Source organism: Capricornis sumatraensis, chromosome 4, assembly GCF_032405125.1.
Source record: "Capricornis sumatraensis isolate serow.1 chromosome 4, serow.2, whole genome shotgun sequence".
NCBI lineage: Eukaryota > Metazoa > Chordata > Mammalia > Artiodactyla > Bovidae > Capricornis > Capricornis sumatraensis.
In genome coordinates, this window is record NC_091072.1 from 88,535,779 (window position 1) to 88,553,226 (window position 17,448).

The following is a 17,448-nucleotide window of genomic DNA, read 5'->3' on the forward strand; positions in this document are numbered from 1 at the left end:
AGTCAAGGACAGGGAAGCCTGGCATGCAGCAGTACATAGGGTCACCTAGTCGGACACGACTGAGCAACTGAACAACAAATTCTGGCCACACTTCTAATCACTACACAAAATTGACTCTCAATGTCAAGCAAAAAGCACTGAATAGCTTTCCATGAACACTGGTGGTACAGGGCACGATGATAGTAGTATGCTTTCCAGAAAACAGGAAATTCAACCAATCCAAATGAATTATTTATTCATTAGGTAAAGAGTTATTATAGATCAAAAACTGTAATCAAAATGTGGGAACATTCTCCAAACCTTGAGAAACACTAGGACTAAAAAGTTGGAGAAAGATCACTGTAAGGTGGATTTCTAGTTAGACAGATCTAACCTAGTTAGATTAAAATAGAATTATTCACAAGTGTCAGGGCATAGCAGGAGTAATTAGTTCTGCCTAGGGCATTCAGAGAAGTTGTAGAGAGGAGGAAATACCTCAACTACACCTTGAGTAACAGACTTCTAAGGGAATTTGTAGGTAATAGTCTGTCTCCCAAAATCACTCCCCACAGAAGGGTCAGGTTCTCACTGCTATGAAAACTGCTGCAGTAGCAGAGAACATGGCTCAGCACAAAAGAACCATCTTATGTTGGCTGGAGGAGAGTATGGGGTTGCAATAGGTACAAGTGATCAAACCCCTGTCAACACTATGGGAACCAGCAATAAGGAGGAGCCTATCTATCAAGCTTAATTTTACAGCCAACATAGCTACAAAACTGCCTTTAACAGACTTGTATTTAAATTCCTAATTTTAGAAAAACCTAAATTTTAAAACTAATAATAAGGAATTGGGGTGGGGGGAGCAGACCTTCAGTTAAGCATGACTGGCTTTGACTCCTTCCTGAAACCTCATCTTAAAAAAGTTAAAGGACATTTTAGAAATATAAAATCCATAAGGATATGAGAATGGGGAAGGACACAATATAAAATAAAAGAAGTCAACAATATTCTGGATGCTAGAAATGTGGCAGTTGGGGAGAGGCAACTAAACTAACTAGACCAAAAAAGGTGAAACCTAAACCTGAAAGGAAGAAGTCATCAAGCTGATAAACATAGAAAGCTTAATAATGGTCACCAGGGGCCAGGGGTTGGGGGAGGGGGGGTGCGGTAATGAGCATTTCTGGGTTAACAGGTACTGAGTTCCAGTTAGCGATGATATAATAGCTCTAGAGATTGAGGGACAGTGGTAACGACTACACAATAAGGTGAATACACTTAATGCCACAGAACTATACATTTAAATGGTAAATTTTGTTATGTATATTTTACCATATTACTACAATTTTTTTAAAAAAAGCAGCAGCAAGATGACTCATGCTGGAGAGATTCAGGTATTGAAATCATGATGAAGACAAAAATGCAGGGTGTGGCCGAAAACTAGATGACTGATTGAAAGTTCATTTCAGTGGCCTCACCCCAAAACTGATCTTCTCACCACTGCTGGAGAGGGTGGACCACAGACTCTGATCTTTGGAACATAGGCCAAAACTGAAAGCTAGACAAAACAATTACTGAAAAACAGGAGAATTATTTGAAAGTCTGCATTCTACATAGGCAGGTTGTCTCCAAGAAGAAAAAGGAAATAACAGATTATCTGATTATCTGATGTATCAACCATATTATAGTTTATATTTGTTAGAGAAATGCAAATGAATTAATAGGCACAAAGTATATAAAATTTCAAACTCATAATTATTTGAGAAAACATTAAGTTGGTAAGAAAAGAAATACGATCATAGTGAATCTTGTGACAGCTGCAAAAAATTTGCAGTCATAAAAATTTAAATACTAAATAAAGAATTTACCCCCCCCAACCTGATATCGTATAAAAGGAAGAATAGAGAAGGAGAAATATGTATAAACATTTGCAGGCGGCAGAGATTAAGATGACTAACCCTCATTTTTCTTAGAAGGAAGTGAGTAGTTACTGTCTAAAATAAAAAGCCAACAAAAAGCAGAACTGACTTGGAAAAATAAAGGCACAACAGAATAGCTGAAAGAACTGAAATCGACTGCCCCTAAAGGCTAGGAACTGGATGTGAGATGAGGAGAGATGATGCCCTGCTATTTTTATAAGCCTTAAATTTTTAAAACTATATATGTACAAGTATCATTCTAATTTTAAAATAAAAGTTTAGAGAGGCAAAACAAAATTGTAATGATGTTACTAAAAGATGTAAAATGGTCTATATTGTCTATACACCTTTTTTTTTTTTCAAACTACTGTGTTAGCTTTCTATAATTCTTAGAATTTTCAGTCATATTGAGGTCAGCCATGCTACTTGCTGCTCTGCCTTTCAATGCTGCTGGGCATCACCAAAATAAGGCTCCAGTAGAAGGAAATGCTGCTGAAAATGCGGCCCTTGACCAGCATGCTAACCCATCAGGCAAGAAAAAAGTGGTGGGGGAAAATCCTGATGCCAGGATGACCAGCCGGAAGAGAGGAGGAGAACAAGGAGGAAGACAACATAGGTGGGGAAGACGTACCTGATGCCACGTGAACTGAAATGCTTTAAAACGGGATTGAGCTACAAAGAGTTTTTACATGGGAAAGAATGCTAAGAGTAGAGGAATCATTAGTGTTTCTAGAACATGTCATCTGGGTGGTGTCTTTAAATACACAGTACAGTCCTGTTTATGCATTTTGCCCTGACCACACTGGTCATTTCTCCATTGTTAGTTTGGGATTTGAAGAACACATCCAAGCATCTCATTTTGAAGGCCTGATACAACCATAACTGGGTATATACTTTTATTAATAAAACTGATACTTTATCATGGCTGGCAACACTTGTTAAATTTCATAGGTCTCCTCGCTTGCTGGGAGTTAGCTATGGTGGTGTTAAGGTGGTAGAAAAGAGTGTTCCTCTCATCATCTGTGGCTGGGGACTGGGTATCTGTTCCCTGGAAATGTCTGATGCGACTCTGAAAGCTCATGTTTTTGCATTAACTAGTGGGAGAGGTGTCTGTTTTCTGGTTTGCCTCCTTCATCCTGTGGCTGAGATGGGTACTTCAACCTGGTGTATTTTGGTTTCTTAAGAATCTGAATGATCTAGATTTTAATCCAGTACAAGAAATGATTCACTTGACTCTATATACGTATCTTCCAAAATTTATTTTGTCAGTCACTGCCTTTGGGTCCATGTCTGCCTGGTGCTTTCGCTACCTATTTAGTCTATTGCCTGATATACTATATATACTATACTTAGTCTATTGCCTGATTTTTTGTCCACACAGTGTCATGCTCTACAGTGATGCTCAGTGAGTGTACTGTCCCACGAGCTGCTTCTGCTTCAGGCCACCTTACCAGCATTAGTTGAACAGGGATGGATGCAGCTATGGCTGAAGGGGACAGTGTCAGCAGAGACTCTTACTGTGGGAAGCTTGCTGGATCTTCATTCCTATTTGTTGGAACCAGGAAGAAAATGAGAACTGTGCAAACCAACCAGTGAACAATAACCAGCGTGTCTGAGGTAGCAACACTACCGCTGCGGTTGGGGAAGTGCGTGCAGCCCACCTAGCCATACTTCAGCAGGGTGGGTCTGCTGGCTTTCAGCCTTGCATAGGCCTTCAATTTTTCCACTTGGATATTTTTGTTGATTGTATTCATATGCAATAACCTTACTGATCACCAGCCTCATCTGCCTGACTCTACCAGTATTTGCTAGGCATCAGTTAATGTCATTTTGGACGGGGACTGCCAAATCCATGAGCTCTGCACAGCTGCTTATGATTTCTACTTTTCCTAGCTAACCATAAGGGCTGTGATGGTGCTGGCAGCATAGATGCCACATGGATGCAGTGACCTTGAGAAGGGTAAAGGGTAGAGTCCTGAGGACTTTGATAGCTGCAGTGCTGCTGGCTGGAGTTGTCCTAATTCTGGGGCTCCTGTTTGAACTGGTTATTATTGTTCACCCAAGGCTTCCCTTGGCTCAAACTCCTCGTTTTTTCCCACCACAGGACCAGGCACTTGGAATCCTGCATACCAAAATCACTGCAGCTATAACACTGATGGGTCCTCGATGGTACTTGAAAATTGCAATTGAGCTGGCTTAGGCAAATGGCATCCAGAATTTTGACCTTCACTATAACGGTCAGTGCCAGTGATCTCTATGTTCTTGCTTTCCCTATGTGTACCTTGTATCTGGCATTGTTCCTTTACTAGGTGTTACTGCAGAAATGCAAAACTTGGTCTACAGGCAAATTTACCCATTTTTACTGATGGTCATGGCATTGATAGGAATCTTGTCCTTCCAGATCTGCCAGTTTAAGTCCCTTTGTGCATGTGCATGCTCAGTTGCTCCGTTATGCCCAATTCTTTAAAACCCTGTGAACTGTAGCCCACCAGGCTCCTCTGTCCATGGGATTCTCCAGGCAAGAATACCAGAGTGGGTTGCCATTTCTTCCTCCAGGCAATCTTCCCAACCCAGGGATCAAACCCGCATCTCCTGTAGCTCCTTTACTGGCAGGCAAATTCTTTACCACTGAGACCACTGGGAAGCCCTTATGTGCCTTTATGAACATATTTAAAATGAAAGTACCTTGTAGGCCAACACCTTGTGAACTATGAACGGAAATCTGGCAAACAAGGCACCTCCACAGTCGTCCTAAGAACAAAGTGGTTGTATTAACTACCCTGACCTTCCCCTTGTGTTTATGTGCCCTTTTTTGTGGACGTTTCTCTTCAGAGATTTTTCCCAGTGACCTCTCAGCACTGTTTTTAAGTTGAATGTATCTGACTTGTGTTCTCAGCATTCAGGGAGCAGCAGTACGAGGCTCTGCTGCCCTTCCTGCATCTTCTGACCTCACTGCTGTCTGAGGTCTATATGTGTAAATAGAATTTCCTGGATACTTTAAAACCTTGGATTAAACAAAATGTGCCTTGTGCATTTTTAAACAAAATGTATAATTTAATTTATTAAATCTGCTTGTTACTTTTTAAAAAAACACCTTTCTTATAGCACAATTCATGAGCTGATACAGTATGCAATTCACTGGAGAAATACTCTGGGCATGTAGCAATTCTAAAGCCTAACTGTTTAAAACCACTCTATAAACACAGTATTTTATTTATTCATTTCCCCCTAAGAATATATATTTGGGTATATTTATATAAAGGCTTATATTATTTGTAACTCTTGGATCAAATCCAAATCTTGACATTTCGAATGACTAACATTTGTAAGCACTAGTGATGGTAGAGCTGAATTTAAATAAAGTCCAAGTGTCAAATGATACAAATAGACAAACTGAAAGGCTACTCATGGAAAAATATATAACTACTAAATATGCAAAAGAAAACAGGAAACAATCTTATCTACAAGAACTGTACAACTTGCAGCTTTTTAAAAGTCACATTCTTGTGGGCACAAATTCACCAACTAAATATAATCTAATTAACATATTCCTTCTACACAGTTGAAACAAGAACTTCATTTCAGAAAAAGAAAATACTTCAAAGCGCAAGATTAAAACCATGAGCAACTACATCAGAACCTACTGAATTTTTTTTTAATTAGTAAAGTTCTTTTCATATAAGGATAAAAACTATGAGACCTGGTTTTCTTTTTAGCAGTATGAAGGAAAGTTATGACCAACTTAGATAGCATATTAAAAAGCAGAGATATTACTTTGCCAACAAAGGTCCGTCTAGTCAAGGCTATGGTTTTTCCTGTGGTCATGTATGGATATGAGAGTTGGACTGTGAAGAAAGCTGAGCGCTGAAGAATTGATGCTTTTGAACTGTGGTGTTGGAGAAGACTCTTGAGAGTCCCTTGGACTGCAAGGAGATCCAACTAGTCCATTCTAAAGGAGATCAGTCCTGAGTGTTCTTTGGCAGGAATGATGTTGAAGCTGAAACTCCAGTACTTTGGCCACCTCATGTGAAGAGTTGACTCACTGGAAAAGACTCTGATGCTGGGAGGGATTGGGGGCAGGAGGAGAAGGGGACGACAGAGGATGAGATGGCTGGATGGCATCACCAACTCGATGGACATGAGTTTGAGTGAACTCTGGGAGATGGTGATGGACAGGGAGGCCTGGCGTGCTGCGATTCAGGGGTCGCAAAGAGTCGGATATGACTGAACTGAAGGGGACAAGAGAGAATGAGATGGTTGGATGGCACTACCGACTCAATGGACATGAGTTAGAGCAAGCTCCAGAGTTGGTGATGGACAGAGGCCTGGCGTGCTGCAGTCTGTGCGGTCACAAAGAGTCAGACTTGAATGAGCGACTGAACTGAACTGAATGGACTGTGCTCATCTACAGCTATAGTTGCTCAACTTCATGTGTCGGCTACCTGACAGATTTACAAATACTTAAAAAACTATCACAAAGGTTTAAGAGCGTTAAAATCATATGTGTTATACTGTTTATACTGTGCATCCATATATTCAAACAAGAAATAAAAAGAGCAACCAAAGAAAACCTCAAGCATTATCATACTCACATGTCAGAGAGCATGACAGAAATGCCCATAAGACAAGACTCCTTCACTCAAGGAATCTGGGATTCAGCAGTGCAGAAGGGAGTAAGAAGTGTGTGTGGCAGAGGTGCCAAGACCAAGACAGGAAAACGACTCATGAACAAGACAAAAAACTAAATGACTGAGTACTAAACTACAAAATAAAAGGGTAAATTTAGAGAAAAGGAAGCTAACAGTCGCCCTGACAATAAAAGTAGGCACTGAACTGGTCTCAAAGAAGTAGAGAAGCATTTGAAAAAATAAACGAGAAAGGTCAACATCTCTGTCTCTCTTGCTCTCTCTCTCAATGTTACCATATACTTAAAATTTTTCATATGAAATACCAGAGGCAAATGTATGCAAAAACCAAAAAGTAATCTAAAAGAGAATTGGCCCAGAAGAGGGAAAATAAATGGGCCAATTCTCTTTTAGATTACTTTTTGAGAAAGATCAACATCTCTGTCTCTGTCTCTCTTGTTCTCTTTCTCAATGTTACCATATACTTAAAATTTTTCATATGAAATACCAGAGGCAAATGTATGCAAAAATCAAAAAAGTAATCTAAAAGAGAATTGGCCCAGAAGAGGGAAAATAAATGAAGTAGTAAACAGAGGGAAAATTATCCACAAAGAAAAAAGAAAAATCTTAACAACCATACATGTTGTATATCAATAAATGTTCACATTATTTTGATTAGCCTCAACCCATTATTGGAGTTGGAGAAGGAAATGGCAACCCACTCCAGTGTTCTTGCCTGGAGAATCCCAGGGACGGGGGAGCCTGGTGGGCTGCCATCTATGGGGTCGCACAGAGTCGGACACGACTGAAGCAACTTAGCAGCAGCAGCAGCAGCAGCATTACTGGAGGGAAAATGAAATTGTTATAATCTCATTTCCACAGGAAGAGACTGACAAAACAAGTTTAAACGACAAAACTATATGAGATTTTCTGACTCCCAGCCCTATATGTATCCATTACAATACTACAAACTATTTTATGTGTTAAGTATTTTACACTGGACTGACTGCATCACCAACCTCAATTTCTTATAACCAAAAACATTAGAATGCTACTGAAAAAAAAAAAAAAAAAGAAGCCCATCTTAAAGTAAGTATGCTGTAATACACAAGAGCCAAATGGGTCTCAGTTAAGACCACAAAACTTTAACAACCAGAATGGTGGCCTTTCCAGTAAATTGGTATGTTACTACTCCTCTAGCCCACAGGCCACTCTAATGGGAAGACAAGGAGAGGGTACTCCCCAAGTAACAAACTTCAGAGCTGCAGTCACAGTCCCATAAACAGAACTTCTTCATTGTTTATCTAAATTATTTTGATTGTACGCTGACAGCTACCTAGAGACCGAAAATCAAAGAAAATAATAAATATAAATGAAACACTATAAAATAAACACAACCATGAAATGTACCAGTTACTATGCCATACAGTTATTAGTTTCAAACTTACAAGGTTTCTCAGGAATCATAGTTAATATTACTTTTTACACCTAACTATGGAGAAGGAAATGGCAACCCACTCCAGTACTCTTGCCTGGAGAATCCCACGGACGGAGGAGCCTGGTAGGCTACAGTCCATGGGGTCGCAAAGAGTCGGACACGACTGAGCGAATTCACTTCACTCACTTCATACTTTATCACTGGAGAAGGAAATGGCAACCCACTCCAGTATTCTTGCCTGGAGAATCCCATGGACAGAGGAGCCTGGCGGGCCATGGTCCATGGGGTCGCAGAGAGTCGGACACGACTGAAGTGACTAAGCATGCACACCTAAACTAAAATTTTCCTTAAGTTGATAATATCATATTAATTTAAATGGTTATCCATGTACCCAAACCTGAATTAATATTCATCACAAACTGAAAAACACGCATTGGTCAAGCACCTGAGAATCATGACCCCTTACATTCTCTCTCACTTCTTTCTCTTTTCCAACATCTAAAGGCAAGAGAGTTTCACACTCTTCCATTACACTCCTACCTAAAAACCCTGAGCAACACCAGGTCCCACCCCCTTCCGTGGGGATGCACTACTGAATTAACTGAGTATCTGTTCAGGATACAGAAGGGTGTGACTAAGTTTTCTTTCAATATTTTTACCTGTGTTTTCATGTGTGACTGAGAGGAGCAGGGAAAAGGAGTTCTAAACGGAGGCACAAAAGAGCCAAACAACCTTCAGCCCTCTAAGGCAGCTGTGGCACAATACGAAAGCAACATACCTGAAGTGGAAGGGATATAAGCCCAGCTCTGCCACTTAACATTTCTTAGTGAGTGAGTTCTTTCGCTTAGCAACTCACCCTGCCATGTCCAGCCTAACAGACTCTTTGATAATATCCATGCTCTCAAACACCTCCACTAAACAGCCATGTATTTGTGGATGTGTTCAATGGATTACTATTTCTACTTACCTTTGGATAGGGTGGCTCAGACGGTAAAGCGTCTGTCTACAATGTGGGAGACCCGGGTTCCATCCCTGGGTTGGGAAGATCCCCTGGAGAAGGAAATGGCAATCCACTCCAGGACTACTGCCTGGAAAATCCCATGGAAAGAGGAGCCTGGTAGGCTACAATCCATGGGGTTGCAAAGAGTTGGACATGACTGAGCAACTTCACTTTCACTTTGGATATATTATATGATCTTTAGCACACGTCTTACTGATTATATTGTATATTAACATCTAATAGGCTCATATAAGAACCTATCACCAAGGAAATAATTGTCATGGATATCAAGAGCAAAACACAAACTGGGATCAGTGTTTTATCAGTAATATTCAGAAAATCAATAATGAATAATAACACTCACTAAAAGTACCTCATTAGCCATTCACGAATTTATTATTTTTAATACTCTGGAAATGTTATCAGTTCATACAGAGAACATGGTCTTTTACGTATTGTTACTAATCTACTTCAATGACTACAGATCATGCTAATTAAACACTTGACCAACAAAATGATATATTCTAATAGGATTAGACACCACTTAATTTTAGTTACATTTCACTAGTAACTGTAAAAAAGGCTATACAAATTTCTATAACTTACCAAAAATTAAATTATACAAATTCTGGGCTTCCCTGGTGGCTCAGATGGTAAAGAATCCACCTGCAATGTGGGAGACCTGGGTTCAATCCCTGGGTTGGGGAGATGCCCTGGAGGAGTGCATGGCAGCCCACTCTAGTATTCTCGCCTGGAGAATCCCCATGGACAGAGGAGCCTGGTGGGCTATAGCCCACGGGGCCACAAAGAGTCGGACACGACTGAGCCACTAAGCGCAGCACAGCACATACAGCGTTTTACTGCTTCCACCACAAAGTTTCATCTAAGAGCTGAAAGCAGTACTAACTTTTACCAAGCAAAAGAATCTGCCTACAATGCAGAGGAGACGCAGGTTTGATCCCTGTGTCAGGAAGATCCTGGGGAGAAATCTACTCCAGTTTTCCTGCCTGGGAAATCCCATGAACAGGAGTCTGGCAGGCTACAGTCCATGGGGTCACAAAGAGTCAGACATGACTGAATGACTAAATTAACAACTCCTCCTTAAATATATTTAATAGACAGTAATAGTGTCTTATTAAAGTTATTTCCACTGAAGAATACATATCAGTACTTTCCCAATTGATCAGCATAATTGTATTTGAAGTGTTATTCTAAATTACTTGATAAACTAGAAAGAAAACTAAAAGTTAATTATAGTATCTTGAAATATCTGGGATCAAACCAAATGTTACAGAACTCAAGTAAAACAACAAAATCAAACATATTCTTTGGAGATACGGAACAAAAAAATAAGACTTCTGGAATTCTTATTAACACTAAGACAATAAACTAAATTCTGAAACAATTCCTAGAAGTGTTAATGCCAGAAATGACTCTTCTCCCTAAAGATAAATTTATGCAAAATAAGTATGTCTTAAAAGCCAACTCAAACAGTACTAAAGTGAAAATAAAAGACATCTGAAGATAACTCTACTATCTCAAAATTTTATTAAAGCACTAGGAGAAAATTTAATGTTAAAGTAAAAACACGAATCCAAGTAAATATGAAGATAAAAATAAGAGGAAAAAAACTGATGAAACACTACTAGAACAAAAGGGGGAAGAGGATTCTAACTAACCAAAGATGAAAATAACAGGGAAAAAAAAAAAAAAGATAAGTAACTCATGTGCAAAAACATTTTTGGAATCTGCATTGAAAATTAATCATATAGAGCAACTACTATAAATGAGGTCCCATCGACTGTACTAAAGCATGAAGAGCTTATATCACATTTTCCATGCACACTCAATGAAGACTTTTCCTTCACTATAAATCCACAAAAGGTTTTTGTTGGTGCAATTTACTATGCCTATTCTCAGCCCTAGGGATATTTTTGTACCCAATCTCAAATTGGAAATGGGATGCTATCTGTCCTCAAAATGTCGAGTTATTGGCAGAAACATAGTTCCATGTCTAATAAGAACTTTTATGTTCCACTACAAGTCTTTTAAGTGGTATTCTTGTTTAGATGTAACAGAGATCTGTGTATTTTAAAATATAAATAAGAACTTACAGGATACATTGCTCATTGATATAACACATCTGAACCACCATTACCCATATCATTCCTAGCACTGAAGAGGCAAATACAGACACTGCTCCACCACTTGGCCACTTCCTGCTAGCTACTTCTGCCCAAACTCCTCTTAGGAGCCCAAAGGGAAATCTATTACCATTGCTGCAAAAGCTCACGATTTGTAGACCACTGATAAATGTACTGAGGAGGATTGACACAACAGAGGCAACTTCTTCACTTATTGTCAGCCACACAATGGGGACTGCCTGTACAGGCAGAAAACTAAGGCCCAACATCCCTGCTCCCTAGTGTACCGGCCTGTATAATCCTTAGGGCTGCAAATATAATGGGAATTCACTCCCATGATTAGGTTAACTTTAAGAAAGTTAACTTATGAGGAGGAATTATCCAAGTGAGCCTGAACTAACCACATAAACCCTTTAAATTTGGGTCTAGAAATGAAAGACAATTTTTAATGGATCTCTACTGCCTATAATCACAAGAGCTGCCTACTCTACCAGCTTTTTAGGGACTTCTGTAACCTAGCCCCAATCCTACCAATACAAAAAGAAAAGAAAAAAATTATATTATCACAGGTCAAATAGTAATGCTTTATCAGAAAGTTAAATATAAGTTTAACTACTTAAGACTCCAAACCTAGCGTATTATTAATAATTGTTAGGCACTATCGCTCAGTACTCCTAAAATTCAAGTTTGTATCACATACTTCATTTTTTAAAGACTCTATTCTAGAGAACTACCTAGACTGTGTTTAGCATGCAAGCTACAGTCTAGCTGATCAATACCAGCAGTTAAGTGCTAGACCACCAGGACAAATTAAGACTGAGGACATTCAATGTACCGTTTCTGCTCTCAAGTTTTCACTAGTTCAATGCAACTGATATCCTTGTTTTGTAAGGTATCACCTAAAGATTCTAAGCTCTGTACCACATGGAAGGTATTTACTTAGCACTTATGAATGCCATTTCTTAATAGTCACTTTTGCCAAAGAGTTTATATACTGAGATGAGAGACAAATTAGGCAAAAAGCCCCTGCTCATTACTGCTCTTCAGCTCCCAAGGAACACCTAAATGCCTAGGGGATTTAGTCCTCATACTGTTACCAGGCAATACTGAATGAAGACCTAAAATCAACAGGCTGGTGTGGGAGAACTTTCTCAGATGTTGTGAGGATTGAAAGTTAGGTTAGCACTTAAAAGATCCTGAGAGTAAGTGATGCCTTAAATTTTGCGCTCCTGGTGCCTCCTTTCTTTACATAGACTCCTGCCCTGGAGCTCAGCCAGGAATACTGCTAAACATCCTACAGTGCATAGCAGAGTTTCCCACAACAAAGATTAAGCTGGCCCAAAATGTTAATAGTGCTAAAGTTAAGAAATCTTGGTATAAAAGGAAGAAGGCTAAATTAGAATCCCACCTTTATAATTTATCACCTAAATGACTTTTAGCAAATTATGTAACTTCTCTAAGTTTCCTCATGTATAAAATGGATAACACGCTCATGTTGAAGGATTTAGGAGGATAAATTGAAATAGAAACCTTTAGACACTTTACAAATGTTTAGTTTCCATTCTTCAGAGTGAGTACAAAAATCTTCTCTATCAGAGATAGAGCCCTGGACCTCTCAAAGATTACTTCAAAATATGAATGACACATGGTACTGTAACTGATTTATTCTCTGAATCTCCAATCAAAGTCTAAGCAACTTGAAGGCAGTTGAGTTCAGTTCAGTCGCTTTGTCGTGTCCAACTCTCTGCAAGCCAATGGACCCCAGAGTTCTTATCTTATTGGACCTGGTATACTCAGCCTCTACAACAAAGTAAGCACTGAGTAAACATCTGTTAAATGACCAAATGGGCAAATAAGCTCTAAGTTATCTACCCAACATAATAAAGCAGTCATTGCATTGCACAGTGGAAAATTACCAAAGAATATAAAAAAACATAACTCATGTCATGAAGAAGTTTTTAAATAGTAAGAGATATCTAACAACAAAACAAAATATGTAGAGAGATTTAACAATAGGTACTCAAAAAAGCACCTGGGTAAAATTCACATGAACAGCTGAAGTCACAAATGAGTATTAGTGAGATGCATGAAAAATTAGAATTAAACAGATTTAATCAGGGAAAGGCCTGTGTTTAATTAGTATAATCCTTCAGAGTACCTGCTGCTAGTATCTTCCAAAGGGCAATGGTACAATACACTTAAAAGAACAAACGTCAAAACAAGTGATATCATTTGTCACCTTAGCAGTACTCAGCTAAATTTCATAATTCAGATGATGGTAGTATATTTTCACAGGTTCAAAGGTCACTTTAAGAAATTTTTAAAAACACATTAGATTTTAATAGAAGTTTACCAAATTCCTGACATCCACAATCCATTTTAACTATTTTAAATGATCTGAGACAGATTAAGACCAAAAAGGATGATGCTCAACTGTCTGAATATGCTGCTGAAAAGCTGAGGTCAAGCATACCCAAAGTGTGTTAGAAGCAACTTTTAAAATGCACAAATTTAACAATTTTTTTTAAACCAACAATTTTAGAAAAACAGTAGTTCCTATCTAAAGTTTATACAAATATAAGACACTGAGTTTGCAAATGTCAGCAGTTTTAAGATCCCTTTCTGAAGTAATAGTCTCCTTCTGTTTTGCTTGGTATCTTAATTTGCCTTTAGTTTCAAAACTAAGTTTGCCAACACTATTCCTCTCAAAACCTCAGGAATTCCGTTACTAGTTTTAAACTAAATTAAAGGAAAATAGACCCATTCAACCCATGGCAGGAGTATGCACAAAGTGTTTGTTGATGCTCATAAATAGACTGAGAAATTTAGACATGTCTGAAGGACAACGGCTCTATAGTCAACTTTGGTTTGCTCCACCATGGAATCAAATAGGAAGAGAATTATTGCTACCACTTCAAGTGAGACCAGCACAGATACCTTTAAACCAGCTGAGATACAATACACAGAACATTCTCTCTTTAAATCAGAGCCTTAGTGTATGTTTTCACTTCAGGGAAGAATGGTTAGAGTACTCTTTTAAAAAGTACACATAGAGCCAAGACGTTACCAGAATCTCCCCCAAAAACAATGCTAAAAATGCCCTCAACACTGCCCCCCTCAGTTGACTTGACTCCCCCCTCAAAAAAAAGAACAAACTATAAAAACTTGACAGATGGTTCTCTGTCTTACCACTGGAAACCTTCTTTTCCATTTTATATCCCTAGTTTTCCTAATAATTACAGATATTTTCATACTCAGCCCTCTTGGTGATCTCCTTCAAGTCATAATTCATCTCAACGCACCTGAAACCCAGGTATCAAGATCCTGTGAAAGGGACTAGTAAAAGAGGAAAGTACTTGAAAGGAAGGGAAAGAAAATCCCATTTCCTGGCTCCCTCTCTTACCCTGTCCCAGGACTGCAGAGTAGAAACATATGGAAGGAATAAAAGCACCTTCAGTTCAGTTCAGTTGCGTCCAACTCTTTGCGACCCCATGAATCGCAGCACGCCAGGCCTCCCTGTCCATCACCAACTTTCGGAGTTCACTCAGACTCACGTCCATCGAGTCCGTGATGCCATCCAGCCATCTCATCCTCTGTCGGCCCCTTCTCCTCCTGCCCCCAAACCCTCCCAGCATCAGAGTCTTTTCCAATGAGTCAACTCTTCACATGAGGTGGCCAAAGTACTGGAGTTTCAGCTTTAGCATCATTCCTTCCAAAGAAATCCCAGGGCTGATCTCCTTCAGAATGGACTGGCTGGATCTCCTTGCAGTCCAAGGGACTCTCAAGAGTCTTCTCCAACACCACAGTTCAAACGCATCAATTCTTCGGCACCTTAAGCTCATTCTATTGCTTTCTCTCTTTTTTTTTAAGCCTGAACTCATTCATTCCTCCCCAAGCATCACCCTATCTAATTCCTACTCTCCTGTACCAGGTCATGGAACTCACAAAGGCCTAGATTTTGGGTAGACTTAGTTCTCTAAGAGAGGATAGCAACAGCATGAATGAATCTCCAGTGTTATAAAGGGTGATTGCAGTATATTGTGATATAACAGGTTACAGACAATTTTTATTGCCAGACCTAATAAGCTAAACACCCATTTTAATGACTTACGGGAGGGTGTGGGGGGGTGATGTGGAGGCTCCTCATCCCAAATTCCCTATTTTTTTAACTCCCCATTTCCTCCACCCCCAGCCTCTAGCCCAGTCTTTTTTAAACAATTCATTTACAAGATAGACACTACCTATATAAAAGTCAGTGACTGCTAATAATTTACACCAATACACTTTTCACAAAGGTAACAAGTGAAAGCTAGCAGTTTGTGAAACATAAATATACTATGCTTCAGTTAGCTGCTCAGACATGTCTGACTCTTTGCAACCCCATGGACGGCAGCAGGCCAGGCCTCCCTGTCCATCACCAACTTCCAGAGTTTACTCAAACTCATGTCCATTGAGTCGGTGATGCCATCCAACCATCTCATCCTATCATCCCCTTCTCCTCCCGCCCTCAATCTTTCCCAGCATCAGGGTCTTTTCCAATGAGTCACTCTTCGCATCAGGTGGCCAAAGTTTTGGAGGCTCAGCTTCAGCATCAGTCCTTCCAATGAATATTCAGGACTGATTTCCTTTACGATGGACTGGTTGAATCTCCTTGCAGACCAAGGGACTCTCAACAGTCTTCTCCAACACCACAGTTCCAAAGCACAGTTCAATTCTTCCGCGCTCAGCTTTCTTTATAGTCCAACTCTCACATCCATACATGACTACTTGAAAAACCATAGCCTTGACTAGACGAACCTTTGTTGCCAAAGTAATGTCTCTACTTTTTAAATATGCTGTCTAGGTTGGTCAAAACTTTTCTTCCAAGGATCAGGCATCCTTTAATTTCATGGCTGCAGTCACCATCTGCAGTGATTTTGGAGCCCCCCAAAAATAAAGTCTGTCACTGTTTCCACTGTTTCCCCATCTATTTCCCATGAAGTGATGGGACCAAATGCCATGATCTTAGTTTTCTGAATGCTGAGCTTTAAGCCAACTTTTTCACTTTCCTCTTATACTTTCATCAAGAGGCTCTTTAGTTCTTCTTTGCTTTCAGCCATAAGGGTGGAGTCATCTGCATATCTGTGGTTATTGATATTTCTCCCGGCAATCTTGATTCCAGCATGTGCTTCACCCAGCCCTGCGTTTCTCATGATGTACTCTGCATATAAGTTAAATAAGCAGGGTGACAACATACAGCCTTGACACACTCCTTTTCCTATTTGGAACCAGTTGGTTGTTCCATGTCCAGTTCTAACTGTTGCTTCCTGACCTGCATACAGATTTCTCAAGAAGCAGGTCAGTTGGTCTGGTATTCCCATCTCTTGAAGAATTTTCCACAGTTTGTTGTGATCCACACAGTCAAAGTCTTTGGCACAGTCAATAAAGCAGAAGTAGGTATTTTCCTGGAACTCTTTTGCTTTTTTGATGATCCAATGGATGTTGGCAATTTGATCTCTGGTTCCTCTGCCTTTTCTAAATCCAGCTTGAACATGTGAAGTTCACAGTTCACATACTGTTGAAGTCTGGCTTGGAGAATTTTGAGCATTACTTTACTAGCGTGTGAGATGAGTGCAATTGTGCGGTAGTTTGAGCATTCTTTGGCATTGCCTTTCTTTGGGATTCGAATGAAAACTGACCTTTTCCAGTCCTGTGGCTACTGCTGAGTTTTCCAGATTTGCTGGCATATTGAGTGCAGCACTTTCACAGCATCATCTTTTAGGATTTGAAATAGCTCAACTGGAATTCCATCACCTCTACTAGCTTTGTTCGTAGTGATGCTTCCTAAGGCCCACTTGACTTTGCATTCCAGGATGTCTGGCTCTAGGTGAGTGATCCCTCCATCGTGGTTACCTGGGTCTTGTAGATCTTTTTTGTACAGTTCTTCTGTGTATTCTTGCCACCTCTTCTTAGTATCTTCTGCTTCTGTTAGGTCCATACCATTTCCGTCCTTTATCGAGCCCATCTTTGCATGAAATGCCCCCTTGGTATCTCTAATTTTCTTGAAGAGATCTCTAGTCTTTACCATTCTATTGTTTTCCTCTATTTCTTTGCAGTGATCACCAAGGAAGGCTTTCTTATCTCTCCTTGCTCTTCTTTGGAACTCTGCATTAAAATGGGTATATCTTTCCTTTTCTCCTTTGCCTTTCACTTCGCTTCTATTCACAGCTATTTGTAAGGCCTCCTCAGACAACCATTTTGCCTTTTTGCATTTCTTTTCCTTGGGGATAGTCTTGATCCCTGCCTCCTGTAAAACGTCATGAACCTCCATCCACAGTTCTTCAGGCACTCTATCAGATCTAATCCC

At 39.6% G+C, this 17,448-nt stretch overlaps 1 pseudogene; it reads left to right on the forward strand.

Annotated features, from left to right (window-relative positions):
• Positions 1-2,314: 2,314 nt before the first annotated feature.
• Positions 2,315-17,448, forward strand: part of LOC138078643 (E3 ubiquitin-protein ligase MARCHF6 pseudogene) — a 37,613-nt pseudogene continuing 22,479 nt past the window's right edge.